We start from the raw sequence: 15,238 nt of genomic DNA, 5'->3' as shown, positions 1-15,238 counted from the left end.
CAGGACAGAACCTGTAGCAGCAGGACAGAATCTGTCCTGGCAAGTGAGCCGCAGTCTCGCGCGATCACTCTTTGCCATCTACTCTAGCTCTGCGGGCTGCTTCATGCGACTTCCCATCCAGACCCAGGTCATCCAGGGGACAGCACAGGACTGGTGTCAGAAGGGTAGATGACTTAAAAAAAAATGTATTTTACAATAAGCGCGGTGCTCAGTGGCCTCGAGTCGTGCAAACATTGTACCAAATGTTATTGCCATGCCCATGTCAGTTACCGCAGCTAATGCCTTTCTTCCAGGCATGCAATATCTTTATTTGACATCCAAAGAAAAGCACAAATACCAGTCAGCGCTTCAAGCTCTGTGTGCCACAATCAGCGATGTTGCTGAGGGCGGCCGCGAGCCCCGCCCGTCTCCCTCAGTACCTTTGCGTGGGGCTGGGCTCCCCCGCACCGCGGGGTCTGCGGGGGCCCCAGTTACGCCACTGTTTCTAAGCGAAAGGGACAGTTGGGTGGCGGTATAAAAGTTGTGGTGCCTATTGGGAACAGTATCGATTTGGGCCAGTTTACTCTTAGCCCGCTGAAAGTACCGTTGTTGTCTAGTATGTATACAATCGTGGAGCAGGCGTGGTGTGGGTCTTTTAAGTAAAGAAGCAAGTCATCCGCGTACAGGGAGACTCTATCCTCTTGCCCGTCTTCCCACTGAATACCACACCAGGCCGGTGACGTTCTCAATGCCTCTGCTAACGGTTCCACAGCCAGGGCAAATATCATGGCGGATAATGGGCACCCCTGTCTAGTTCCCTTCCCAAGCTTAAAGGTTTGCGATGGCCACCCATTCACTCATTTGTGCCTCGGGGGATTCATATAAGAGTTGCACCCAGCTCAGAAACTGGGGACCAAACCCCATCCGACGCATTATTTCCCAAATTGCCTCCCAGTACACCGAGTCGAAAGCCTTTTAAAAATCAAACGCCAGTACAGCCAGGGGGCCTCGGGTGGTGGGTGCATTCTCTATTACAGTATGTAGCCTATGAATGTTCATGCGGGTCGACCGTTTCGGCATGAATCCACACTGGTCGGGGTGAATTAATGTCGTGATGACCTTTTGTAAGCGGTTGGCCAGTGCTTTTGCTAGTATTTTGGTCTCGCTATTAATAAGTGAAATTGGTCGATATGAACTGCAGAGGTCTGGCGGTTTGTCTGCTTTGGGAATCACTATGAACGTGGCTTTCCGGAGGTCTGCCGGTAGACGTCCTCTCTCCTTGGACTGTAGGAACATTCGCAGTAAGTGGGGGGCAATTTCATCCGTACCTAGTTTACGCCACATCTCAAATAGGGAAGCCGTTTGGCCCTGGTGTCTTTCCCGTCTGGAGTTCCGACATGGCCGCTATCAGTTCCTCCTCTGTGATATCTTTCTCAAGTAGAGCCTACTGTTCAGCGCTTACAGTGGGGAGGGTTATGTCGTCTAGTACCGATCTATTGATAGGCGATGTGGGTGACCTGTAGAGCTCTGTATAGTAAGCTGCGAAGCCCTCGGCTATGTCGCGGTCGGTCAGTAAGGGTTCAGCTCCTTCTGATCTTATCGCTCTGACCTGGCCTCTGCCTATTTCGCGTTTTTCTAACTATGCCAGCATTTTGGCGGCTTTATCACCGGTCTCATATATTCTAGCTCTCATCGTCATATGTGCCTGCCTAGTGTTGTCTAGCGCAATGTTCTGTAAGCGTTTTTGGGCGAGTGCTAGTGCTCGATTTGTTTCCGGTTGGTCTAGTGCCAGGTGGTTTAGTTTAGCCTGGGTCACTTGCTCTTCGGCTTCTACCAATTTCTGTTGGTGTTTCTTTCGTTGTGCAGTAGACCTTGACAAAATCTCACCCCTCAGCACCGGTTTGAGTGCCTCCCACAGGATCCCCGGATCATCGTGTTTAACTCAAAGTAAGTTTTTGTCATTTGTTGTATTTGCTCCAGAAAATCTGGGAGGCCTAGCTAGTAGTTATTTAAGCGCCACTAGGGGGGCGGACGTGGTCTAGCCATGTTAAGCTCTATTAGCAGGGGGGAGTGATCTGATATGCCACGTGGCAGTAGAGTTGCCTTTGTGGCCCTGTGAGTCTCTGGCCCAGACAGAAAGAAGTAATCTAATCGCGATAGGGAGGCGTGTACCCCTGAGTGGAAGGGGTATTCCCTCGCGTCTGGGTGTAGGTCACGTCACACATCCCGCAGTCCCATTGCTGTGGTGAACGTTGCTAGTTTGGGTCGGACAGTGAGGTTTCTCCCTCTTAAGTGTGAGCGGTCCACCATAACTTTGTTGAAGTCACCCCCAATTATCAGTAGGTCTGAGTTATCTCCCGAGATCAGAGGTGTAATGTCCTGTAGCAGGGTGGTGAGCAGTGTCGGTGGCGAGTAGATCCTGAGGAGGGCTATCGTCTGGTTGCATAGTGTCCCTGTAATAAGTGTGTACCTGCCGCCAGTGTCTTGGGTCACCCGTGTCATGGTCAGGGGCAACCGTTTGTGTATTAATATAAGCACCCCACGAGAGCCTGTGGTGAACCCAGCATGTATTGCAATTCTATAGTTGGTGCGTTTGAATAAGGTACATGTAGTGCCTGCTAAGTGGGTCTCAGTTAGGAGGGCTACGTCTGGTGTGTGTCGATTTAGGAGTTGTGTGATAAGCCGTCTCTTGATTCCACCTCCCATCCCATTAACATTCCAGGTTAGGAGTTGTAGGGTCCTGATATCTGTGTTAGTGGAGGCCATTCGGTGAAGAGTGCGGGTTAGTCACTGGCTCATAGCACCATGTGCACATGTCGTCTGCTGGTAGTGTTGTGGCGAAGCATTCTAGATTTGAACTTTGGACCCTTTTCTTAACAAAACCGTCGTTAAACAAACTTCCCATCCCCCACCCTATACTCCTTCTAACTCGAAGCATCTGTCGCCCGAACATTCAACAACAAACCTCAGCTAACCGTAGCTGAGTAAGCCCGCTAACAAGTAAACTATTCGGGGATGTATCCCTGTGTGTAGGCTCCGGAGGTACCCCAGTGCGATGTCACAGGGTGGCACACCAGGGGAAGGGGGGCTTCCGTCTGGGCTGGCCGCTTGGCTGTGTGTCTCTTCGTGACCAATCTGTATACATGTTCAGCATTAGGATAGTATACAGTACCATAAACACTGTATGGTAGGGTCTCGAGAGTTTCTGTTCGCATATATTTCAGGAGTCTGTGCTCTCATTCCTGCAGCTGTGGTGCGATTCCGGGTGCAGGTGGTTGCTGGTCTGGCGGTTCGGGACCTGGTAGGGCACGGGGTATTCTGTTTCTGTTTCTGTTGCCCCTCGTTGCCGTCCAGTCTCCCTCAATGTGTTGTTCCGCCCATCTCCACGGCTCTCTGGGGTCGGTGAAGTGGACTGTTGTGCCTCCATGGTAAATTTTAAGTTGGGCGTCAGGCCGTATTTCACCTTGAGGGATTGTAGTTGTTTTTTCAGTGGATCAAACGATTGTCTAGCCTTCTGCACTTCCCTGGTGTAGTCTGGGAAGAATGCTATTTTGGATCCATTATAGGTGAGGGTGCCTTTCGCCCTTGCGGACTGGATCAGTGCATCACGATCACGATAGTTCAATAGTTTGGCGATCATTTTACGAGGCGGGGCGCCCGGGATTGCACGACCCGTCGGCACACTTTGGGGTCGTTCAATGGAGAAGAAATTGGAGAATGTGTTTTCTACCAACATGTCCGTAAGCCACTGTTCCAGAAATAGCTCCATATGTGGGCCCTCCTCTTTCTCCGGCAGTCCCAGGATCCTAACGTTATTACGCCTGGACCTTCCCTCGCTCTCATCCATTCCCTCCTCCATGGTTTTTAAACGTGTTGTGACTCTGGACAGCTGTTCTATGTTCCTTATCCCATCTTCCGCGCCGGAGATGCGTTGTTCTGCCACGCCAGTGCGCGATGTCAGCTTCTGGAGCTCATGTCGCAGGAGTGAAACGTCCATGCTGATGCCATCCATTTTCTGCTCCATGGAGGCACGCGAGTCGGCTATGGCCGCCATGATGGCCTTCAGTGATATCGTGCCCTCCGTTCCCGCCATGGTGTCTGTTTGGTCTTGTTCTTGCTCTGGTTGGCCGTTAGTTGTCGGCGTGGTAAATTGATCTATCCTGCTCTGGGATATCAATCTTTTGGATTTGTCTTTGCCCATTTGAATGCCAGTCCGGGCTGCCATAGCGGGGTTGGCGGCGGTTCTTTTGATGTCGCAGGCTCCCCTCACCTCCTCTGTGCTCCACCCAGCGCAGCTCCTTCCCGGCTCTGTCGTGCGGGGGCCGACCCGTACTCGGGGGGGCTGTTTCCTTTCGTTCACCGCGATGTGTGGTGGGCGACCCGCTCGCCTTGTCTCCCTAGCCAGATCATGGGCTCCTCTTCACCGACCCCGCGCGGGGTGTGTGGTGCGTTTCCCGCCTGTCTCGCCTCACCAGCCAAAGCCCTCCGCAGATCACATAGGAGATGCCGCCCAACAGCTCCGTTGATTTATGCAGGTGCAGTGGACAGATCGTTTGTGTTGCGGTCCGTGGGGGGTTAGTCGCGGATCTCCCTCAACGCGACTTCCCGCCGTCCTGCTTCACTCCGGTGAGTGCGGCCATTTTGATTGTGCGATGCCGCAAGCGCCTCACCTCCTTCCCGCTGCCCTGAACTCGCTCAAAGCGATGCGTTTTCGCCTGGAATTTTCTCCATGTGTGCCGGGGGCGCTTGCCTTCAGGAGGGTATGCGTTTTGGGAAGATTTGCCACTCGTAGCAGGCTATTTATTCAGGCTATTTGCTGCGGCCGCCGGAGCACCAGGAACTCACGTCCTCATCGTCCCGTTGCTGGCCACACCCCCTCAAACCATATGTTGAAGTGCCCAAGGATTATCAGATGATCTTGTTTGATAGCCAGTTTTGGGATGGTTTCTATGAAGGTGTCTACGAAGGATGTGTCGTAGGTCAGCGGTCTATAGATGAGTATGAATGTGAGGTTTGTTTTTGAGTTCACTGTCAGGTGAAGGACCAGGGATTCACAGTTTCGGATTTTTAGGAGGTCATCTGTTTTTATTTTTAGGTGCTCTTTGTAGGCTATTGCAAGTCCTGCTCCTCTTTTTCCTTTTCTGTTTACCTGTGTGTATTTGAAGTTGTCAGGTAGACAGCTGTGTAGTGTGACTTTGTAGTTGTTATCTAACCAGGTTTCTGTGATGAATTAGATGTCTATCCAAGCCCGGCCATGGAGTAAAGGGCGGTGCTTTTTTGTGTATCCTGCTCTGTTTAGCCGCTGTGGCTCTGGTGTGGACTGTTGGACCATTGAAACCATTGTGTGCTGAGCTGCTGCCTTTCTACACGATCTCCCTGTGTTTGAACTGCTGAATTTCATGGGTACTACAGCTTAGGAAATTAGTACCTTTGCCTTTAAGGCACACAGAGCAGGAAGCCACACCCCCCTGGAGCAGGAAGCAAAAGGCAGAGCACCGAACCCTTGCAGCATGAAGCCCGGCCGCGTAGTAAAGGGCGGTGCTTTTTTGTGCATCCTGCGCTGTTTAGCCGCTGTTTGGCTCTGGTGGCTCGGGGGATCAGTAACTTTGCAGTGGTGCCGAAATAGAGCCCCTCAGCCCCCTATCTGCTCTTTCGTGGTTGGCGTGCAGCAGAGGCAGGCGTGCGTGTGCTCTACAAAACCTCAATTTTCCCTCAAGAAAGGAGTGTCTATAGAAGGTAATTTCGGAGAGTGGACATTTAAAAAGCTATTTTGAAGTATTGTTGTTTATTTTTAAAGGTTCCATAAGACCATATAGACCCTTTGTTGCATATTGCAATTAATGGAACAGTAACGCCAAGTGTGACCAAAGAAGTGTGGCAAGCGGGCGGTATAGTGGCACACTTTTCAGACTTTCTAAATATCAATCGGCCTCCCACGTCTCTCCTCTTGTACACGTCTAAATCTGATACTGGTGGTTAGATCCAGCGCAAACACATTAGCACCTGAGTGCGCCACACTGGATATTTAAAGGAGCATTAGCCCTACCCCCTAAAAAATAAAGGGTTTAGTCATCTACTAACTTTGCTATTCTCTCTTGACAGTTCCCCGTTTCATCTGATTAGAAAAAGCCTCCTTTTTAAATGAGACTTTGCAGCACCCCAACCCTGGTGAGTACATTTGACCAGGATGGCTCTTACCTGGATCAAATACAGGGGTGAGGGGAGGGAACTGGGTCATCGGTACTAACTATTCCATCTCCACAACAGAACGCTCCTATGCCGATCTGCGCTCTTGTCCACACCCATACTCCACAAATAGTTGGGATTGAAGATACACTCACGTCATTGAGAAAAGGGTGGAAGCGGGGCTCGGAATACACTATAACAACAACAAAAATACAGAGTAGAATCAAAGATCACTTTCTCAAGAAAAGAAATAAAAGTCTAAACGATGCAGAAGATCTTGAAGACAGAGTGTGGCAAACCACAGAATGCACACAAGAGAGAGAAGAAAGGGTCTTATCTCTGCATATGGACAATAGAGAAAATACTGCCATAGAATCAAACAATAAAAGAGAGGCGTTTTTGACTATAACACAAGACCCTCAAGACCGACCCTCCGAAGGCCCACAAAGCACTCTTCAGCAAGCGAGTGAAAGCACACTGTTGGCACTATGTTTTGTGCTAAATTCACCAGTCTCAGTATTCAAACTACTAAAAATGGAAGTGCAAGCAAAAGCTGACGTCCTGTTAGAATTAACAAATGAGACAGCCAAAAGTGAATCAGCAATAGTGGGCCTTAGCACTGTAATGAAAAGTATCCTGATTCCCACCCTCAAGGAAACTCAACTGGAAGGGGTGAAACAAGGGCTTGACATCACCCACATTTACCATCTACTCAAGGCAGGGAAAAAGGACAATGGCACCACACACAAGCTTATCAAAGAACTCTCAGTGAATGTCCAACAATCATCAAACCCCAGACATACTCCTAGTGAAGAGGGTTTAGATGCCAACCCTTCATTTGATGACACTCCTTTATCTGAATCAATATTATAAGAATTTTGGAGGCTAGCAAATGTGGTTGTTGAGGACGATGTGGTGGTCATAGATAAACCTGTGTTGAGTGAGGAAAAAACCATCCAAGTGACTGTTCCCACAGATGGTACCTGGATTTCAACATCCTGTCAAAACTATAAAGGTAGAAGAAGGACAAAACGGAAAAAAGCAGGCAGAACCCGGTCAAGAACACCCCTCCCACAAGTAAAAAGGTTGCAGAAAAAGCCAAAAAAGCAAAATGATCACTGTGTAAAGAAAACAGGAGTAAACCTGTTTTTGAAAAAAACTGTCATTACCAGTGGAAGCGAGCCTGTTGAAGCTACTTCTCCAGTTTCTGTTCCATCAGAACCTCCCCAGAGCGCGGGTGAAATTTGTTATAGTCATGTCAATTTCTCATTAAATACTCCAGAGCCAGGCATATGTCAACCATATCTTCACCAAGTGAGTAACCCTTCATTCTAGAGTTCTCTAAACATTCTCATACCACATTCTATAACCATCAATACTTTAACTGCATCTTACTATGAAATAACAATAAACAACATTCAAAATAAGGCCAAACGAGCTTCCATCTAAAAAAACTGGGAAAAAGACCCACCAAACGAGGAAAATAGCAGGCCCCCCAAAAAAAAAGAAGATCCAAAGATCAATATTGGCCTTCAAACTGACCCGCTGGACTCCTCCCCAAAGATCATAAGCAAACAAAACTGCGGGAAAGGTCAAGCAAGTATCAAAATAGCCCCAATATTTTTAGAAAAAAAACAAATCAGGGATCAAAAAATACTCCCAGAACTGGAAACTGTAAGGGAGACCTCAAAGATACCTATGAAACTGGCACCAATCTTCTTAAAACAGATTGAGAAAACTGCACCCCTTTCTGGTATCAGCCTCCCCAAACAAACTACACAAGAAGGCCAAGGACACATGGAATGGCTTGGGAAAATGCAGAGAACTGGAGATTATATGTGGAAGGAGCCCAATGGAGGAGCCAGAACCAATCATCAGTAAAGCATTGGCAGAAACAAAGATCTTAGAAGTGGCAGACTATACAATACCAAAAGTCTGGCTAACGCAGGCCTGTAACAGCAAAAATAAATCTCTCTGCAGAATAGTGATATTATCTTACCTTAACAAGGTCCTAAATTTGTATCTTTTTGCAAGTGAAGATATTAAATATGTAAAATTTCCACTTAAAAAAGACCGACATTTTGTGGAAATTGGCCTGAAGTCGCGAAGAGCAAAGCAAGCAATCCTTAACAACAGGAATGAATTGGGCCTGGTAGGCCTCATGGTTTTTGATACTATGGAAGACGATCAACCAAGAAATTCCCCAAATATGAGAAGTCTTGTGGAAAGGGAAGGTGTCAATATAGGGGGCCCAGTTGGTGAAACACAAAAGCCAGATTTAAGCTCTGTTCAAAGCGCAAGCATAAATGTAAATCGTATGTCAAAACTCCCCAAGATCATCTCTCAAATAATCCTAAAATTAGGAGCGGAGACAAACTGTGATAAAAAAGTGATAAAATATAAGCAAGCAGGGGAACCCTAAATAAAAAACTAGGAGAAATCTCGAGCACAACCTGGAAGGAAGAATCTCACCCAGAGAAATTTGGAATATTCATCTGGTCTATTCATCCACCAAGCAAGATAGGTGCAATCCCGAAACAAGAACATCTTCACATCTTTAATGAAGAAACCCAAAGGAAAAAAAGGGAACTTAGATGCACCATGCGCAATTTAAAAAAAGAGATTAGCGACCAGTTCACCCTCTATTATGAGTTAAAAAAGGCAAAGCAGTCCTATAGGAACTGGTCAAGAAATCAGAGGCACCTAAGGATGCAACAAGATGGAGAACAAATGTTGCATCTTCTAAATGCAAATAACTCCAGAAATTTCTGGGCAGTGTTGGGTCAACTAGAAACAGGTATTAACAGCTCTCTGTGTAATCTAGTCCAGGAATCAGAATGGGTGGAATATCTTTCTGAAAACTTCAAACCTCAAGGGTCATCGGAATTTCTTATGGTCAGGGATTCTCCCTGGTCTCTTTCTTTCGATGAAAACGATATTCTCGAACTAATATTCACATCTAAAGCTGCAGGCCCAAATGGTTTAACCTACCAGGTTTTGAGAAACAATCTAAACTTTGGGCAGAGATCCTGAACCTCCTCTTTCGAGAAATTTTGAAGACCCGCATATTTCCTCCTTCGTGGAAGAATGCGCTTGTCATTCCATTCTTCAAGGGGGGCGACCTGCTAAGCCCTGAGAACTATCACCCAATTGCCCTCCTTGACATTGCCAGCAGGCTCTTCATGCAGCTACTTCTGAGAGAGTTAACACACTGGGTGGAGTCAAGGCAGATCCGATCATGCTATCAAACAGGGTGTCGAAAAGGATTGCCCACTAATCTCCATGGCTTAATCTTAAATCTGCTAAGCGAAAAGACAAAGGAGAAATTGGACACACCTCTTTATGGGGCTTGAGGAGATCTATGCAAATCTTTCGATCACGTGGATAGATCCCTGCTCTGGCGAAAAGTACACAGCTGGGGGATTCCAGACTCCCTGTTAGCAATGTTAATTGATCTGCATAGAAACACCACCTTAAGACTGCGGCTGGACGAACAAGGTCATCTGTCCGAATTAATACAGGTCTTTAGAGGAGTAAGGCAAGGCTGCATGGGTGCACTGTTGTTCTTTAACCTCTTTCTTTCAGACCTAGGATACTTTCTGTTCTCTTCAGCGTTGGTTAGTCCAGTGATAAATGGAAGGAGGTTGCACTGGCTGGCCTACGCTGATGACATTGTGTTACTGGATAGGTCTGCAGTGGGCCTTCAATGTCTCCTAGATAAGCTCGGGGAGTATGCCAGCCTAAATGGGCTTACAATGAACCCCTCGAAATCCAAAATCCTAATCTTTAAACATCCAAAAAGAAATTTGGATATGGAAATTGGTTTTTGGACGGGAAAACCATCCCCCGTGTCGAAGAACTCATATATCTGGATTACAAGAGTTGTGCCTCTCCTGCAAATAATAAAGTTAACAGGGAAATCATGGAGAAAGTTGTACAAACAATACTGCAAATGAAAAAACTGAATGAAAAGTATTGCAAATTCTCCATCTTACCCCTAATTAGATTTTACATGGCTAAAGCAGTCCCAGTTCTACTTTATGGCTTAGAAGCAAAACCACTATTATGGCACACAAATTGGAACAAACTAGAGGGACTACTTTGGAAAAAAACTTTGGCTCTCCCAATGTGCACCCCAATCTCGAGCCTACGTTTTGAACTGGGTCTAGTTTCATTAGGGTGCCAAGCAGATTGGAAGCTAATCCCATTATATTGTGAAATCATCACGGCAGAGAAGGATTCCTCTTTCTTTGAGGTGAATGAGCACCTTAAAAACTCGAGATCCCAGATACTTCTGAGTTTGGAGAAGAAAACGAGAGGAATCCTAAATAGGCTCGAGTTGAGCTCGGAAACCCTAGTGTCAAACCCCTTGAAAGTGAAAAAATCACTAGAATCATGGGACTGGATAGACACAATTGCCAGCGTGAGATCCCTTAATCCCCCAAATCTATTATTAAAGTTGCTAAAAAAGATAACGTTTTGAGACTAGACTAAATGTCGCTAACATCGGTGAAATATTGGCAAGAAGGAACCAGGGGGACCAGGCAAAAAAACTCTGTGGACAATGCGAATCTCCCAGTAAACAATCAATAAGACACTTACTAATGGAGTGCGATAGGACCTGGGATGACATATTGTTGTTATTTAGGAGATTTCCGGCTAAAAAGGAGAGCTTAATATCACAGTTTTTTTGGGACAGAATGATAGCCAGACAAGAGACTATGCTAACAGCAACAACAGTACAAGTCTTGAAAATAAGCTCCATCATAATGTAAAAGAAGACAGCTGCATCATGAAAAGACTGCTGTTATGTTGACTGTTTCCCCCCGTGGCCCTCTGGTTTCCATTCTTTTCTGCTTCTTGCTTTTTTTCATATTTTTATATTTCTTTTTCCTTTTGCTTTTTTCTTTTTTTCTTTTCCTTTTCTTTTGCTTTCTACCCTTTTGCGGATATCTTTTGATGTTGTATTTTGTAAAGGTTTTGATTTTTAAAACCAAAACAAATAAATAAAAAAAAAGATGTCTATTCCACCATCGTAGAGATGATCGTAGATCTCTGTAGCATGTTTGGACATTGATCTTGTGTTGATTAGATTGAACTGTATTTTCTTAATATTGCTTTGTTTTGTTCTTGGTTTCTTCTTATGGTGGTCTTGTTAGCGAGTTTCTTTGTTACTCTCCAGATGTGAGGTGTGTTCAGTAGGATCTGTTTCGTCATTGAGTAGATGGGCTAGGTTTCGTATTGGGTTCCTGACTTCTTCTGGTTCCTCTTGTGTATCTCGTTGCCGCTGCTATTGGTGCCTTAGAGTTTGGTGATATATGGAGTGAGGGTGGCTTTTTCCCTCTTATTTCTTCTGGATGTTTCTGGTCTTTTCCTTTGCAGTCCTGGTATCTTGCTGGAGGGTGTAGCATTGTTGGTGGTCTTAAGTTATTCTGGTGGGTACTCCATTGCATGGTATGGTGTTAACCAATGTGTGTCTGTTTCTGTGTCTGTGTTTGTTTGGTGTAGTGCTATGGTGTGGTCCCATTTGAATTATTCTTTCTTCTAGTTTTCATTTGCAATGTGCTGTTCGGTGTCATGGCATATTGTGGTCATTGGGAATTCTTCTAGTTTAATGAGTTTGCATTATTGTGTTTGGGTCGCAGGGGTTCTTGCCCGTCGGCAACACTTTCCTGAGTTTCATTGGGGTTGTAGTCATCTTTTAGTTTCTTTGTGGGTTTTTTGGTCTGTGGTTATGGTTGTGGCGGCATGGGTGGGGGGGGCTCTTACTGTCTAACAGCTAGCATATTGGGTAGGGTGGGGAATTTAAGGCAGAGGTGGAGGGTGCTTCCTGGGTGCACACCTTAGGTGTCCTTATCCTTTGGGCTTTCTAAATGAGGTCTACGGTCCTTGGTTTAGTAGAATGCTGCCAATTTGTGGCTGCCTTTCTCCTTCCCGCTAACAATCCCTAGCTACCCCTATATTTTGAGTTTTGTGGGGTGGCGGAACACCTTAGGTTGCGCTCTCCTACTGTGCAGAGACTTGGTTCTGCTGTTGTTTCACTCAGAGCACAGTTGTAATGCTAGGGAGCAGCTCGAACTAAACCCAGCAGAGGTGGTGGAGCACCTGGAGCCAGGAGCATGGTACTGGATGGAGGGGAGGATGTCTAGATTATTTGATGGAGGGAAGAATGTTATGTTATGTTATTTTGCACTTATATAGCGCCTTAAATACCATTGGTATGGTCTGAAGGCACTGGTAGGTTGAACGCCCTTGGGACCGAAGTTCAGATCAGTAGAGAGAGTAGAGAGAGTCAAAGGTGCATGTGAGCACCGGGTATGTGTGCAGCTCATGCGGTATTCGTGTAATAGCTGCTTCTTAGCGGTAGGTGTGGTGGTTGAGAGATCATCAGGAGAATGTGTTCGTTCTCGTAGGTTTTTATCCAGAGCGGTTGTGGCTGCGCTAGGCCTGAGGAGAACGCCTGGCTGGGGGGTGTGAAACCAGCAGTGTTGGTATGAGAACAGTTATACCGAATGGTGTCATAGTATCTCTGTGTTCTAGTTGAGTGGTGATGTAAAGGAGAGAGTAAACGTGGTGGTGTGATATGATGGGTTATATGCTCATTCAACGTTCTCTGCATTCCAGACCATACTATATACATCACGCAATTCTATGTGCTCCAGTCCGTAGCGTGCACTCCTATCCACTCGTACACTCCAGTCTGGTCCAATACTCCGGTCTGCCCCGCATGCTCTAGTCTGCCCCGCATGCTCTAGTCTGCCCCGCGCATGCGCTCTTGTCCGCCCCACGCATGCCCTACTGTCTGCCCCACGCATGCCCTACTGTCCGCCCCACGCATGCCCTACTGTCCGCCCCACACATGCCATCCTGTCCACCCCACGCATGCAGTCTTGTCCGCCCCACACATGCAGTCTTGTCCGCCCCACACATGCAGTCTTGTCTGCCCCACACATGCAGTCTTGTCTGCCCCACACATGCAGTCTTGTCTGCCCCACACATGCACTCCTGTCTGCTTCTTGGTCTATGCATTCAGTAGCTCTATGTATTCATCCATTCTATGTACTCATCAGTACTGGATGCATCTGTGCTCGTTCGTTCTACGTACTCATCTGATCTACACAACACGTCAGTTCACTCAGTCTATACGATCGCTCCAAGCACTCGTTCGCTCCAGGTACTCCTTTGCTTTACTATGCATTCACCTGTTATACGCGCTCACCCCCTCTACGCACACACCCCCTCTACGCACTCATCCCCTCTACACGCTCATCCCCTCCACGCGCTCATCCCCTCCACGCGCTCATCCGTTTTAGGTACTTGTGTTTTTCACGCTTCCAACAGTAATATCCTGTTCTATATATTCATCTCTACACTCATCTGTTCTAGACCTTCATCTGCTCTGCATATTCATCCTCTTCATAAACTCCTCCGCTCCATACACCCCTCCGCTCCATACACCCCTGCGCTCCATGCACCCCTCCGCTCTATATACACACCTCCGCTCCATATACACACCTCCGCTCCATATACACACCTCGCTCTATACACTCATCGGCCTTATACACTTATCGGCCTTATACACTCATGTGCTCTATGCACCCATCCGTTCTATACGTTCGCCTGGTCTGTACATTCATCTGCTCCGGTAGTCTACACTCTTCCGCACTACCGTATTCATCCGCTATCCACACTCGTGCGCTCTACATACTCATCCGCTCCACATACTCATCTGTTGTACACACTCATCTGGATTATGCTCATCGGTTCTGCACATTCATCAGGTTTATGCATTCCTGCGTTCTACTCGCTTCTCTGTATTTACGCACTCGTCTGCGCTACACGCTCGTCCGCTCTACATACGTATCCATTAAACATGATTATCCATTCTATACACTCATCCGATCTACATATTCATTCAATTCATTCATATTCATTCAATTTCCACACTCATTTGAACTATATAGTTATCTGTTCTTCTATTCATACATTCTTCCACTCAGTGCATTCATCTGTTCGACCTGCTTCATCCATTCTAATTATTTCATCCACGCTATTCACTTCATTCACTCCACATGCATTCTGTCTATTTTAGGAGTTTAATTTTTGTTACGGATTCCGTATGATTTACACTTTCTAGCCATTTCACTGCTATTATCTACTTTGTTTAATTCTGTTTGTCCTTCTAGTTTATATTAGGGGTTATTAGCTGTTTGTTGGATTGGTGTCATTGAGATGCTGTGAGTCTGTTTGGGTTAGTTTGGTTCCCGGTAGGTTCCCGGTAGGTTTTAGGGGAAGAGCCAGGTTTTCAGCAGTTTGCAGAAAGACGCTAAATCCTCCGTTAGGCGGATGTGGGGTGGGAGTGAGTTCCACAGCGTGGGGGCCAAGGTTGAGAAAGATGATCCTCCTAACCTGTCTGAGTTTGTCTTAGGTATGACTAGGAGGCCGGCTGAGCTTGATCTTAGGGTGCGAGGGGGTTGGTAGGGTTTTAGCTTGTCTTGAAGATATTGAGGACCGGTTTTTTGCATTGCTCGATGGGAGATGCATAAGGTTTTGAAGGTCACCCTTCGGGCTACTGGAAGCCAGTGCAGCATTTTAAGAGCTGGGGAGATGTGGTCTCTCATGCCGAGCGAAAGTAGCAATTTGGCAGCCAAATGTTGTGCCCTTTGGAGTTTATTCAGTTGGTACGCGTGGACTCCGAGGTATGGGGGGTTTGCGTAGTCCAGTCTTGATATAACGAATGATTGGACTGCGGAGAGTCTGTTGGGAAAGGAGAGATATGGAAAGATGCGCCTAAGGGTTTTAAGGTGGTAGTGGCAGGACTTTGAGATGTTGTTGACTTGGCGCGAGAGTGTTAGATCAGAGTCAAGGGTGTATCCAAGATTTTTCACTGAGTTGGAGGGGGTCGGTGAGTTGCCCATGGCGGATGGCCAGGGAAGCGGGTGCGGAAGAAGTTGCCACATACCATGATTTCCGTTTTGGAGGGGTTTAGCAAGAGGTGGCTTTGGGACATCCAGAGTTCTGTGTCAAGGAGGCAGGAGGCCAGGTCGGGAGTTGGGTTTCGAGTTCAGGAGTT

General features: G+C 46.9%; 1 protein-coding gene across 5 annotated transcripts in view; it reads right to left on the bottom strand.

Annotated features, from left to right (window-relative positions):
* Positions 1-15,238, bottom strand: part of MCHR2 (melanin concentrating hormone receptor 2) — a 2,016,060-nt gene that overhangs the window by 1,503,330 nt on the left and 497,492 nt on the right. The window lies entirely within an intron of this gene.

This window comes from Ambystoma mexicanum, chromosome 4p (genome assembly GCF_040938575.1).
Source record: "Ambystoma mexicanum isolate Mex_15411 chromosome 4p, UKY_AmexF1_1, whole genome shotgun sequence".
NCBI lineage: Eukaryota > Metazoa > Chordata > Amphibia > Caudata > Ambystomatidae > Ambystoma > Ambystoma mexicanum.
This window is presented reverse-complemented; position numbering and strand designations above follow the sequence as displayed.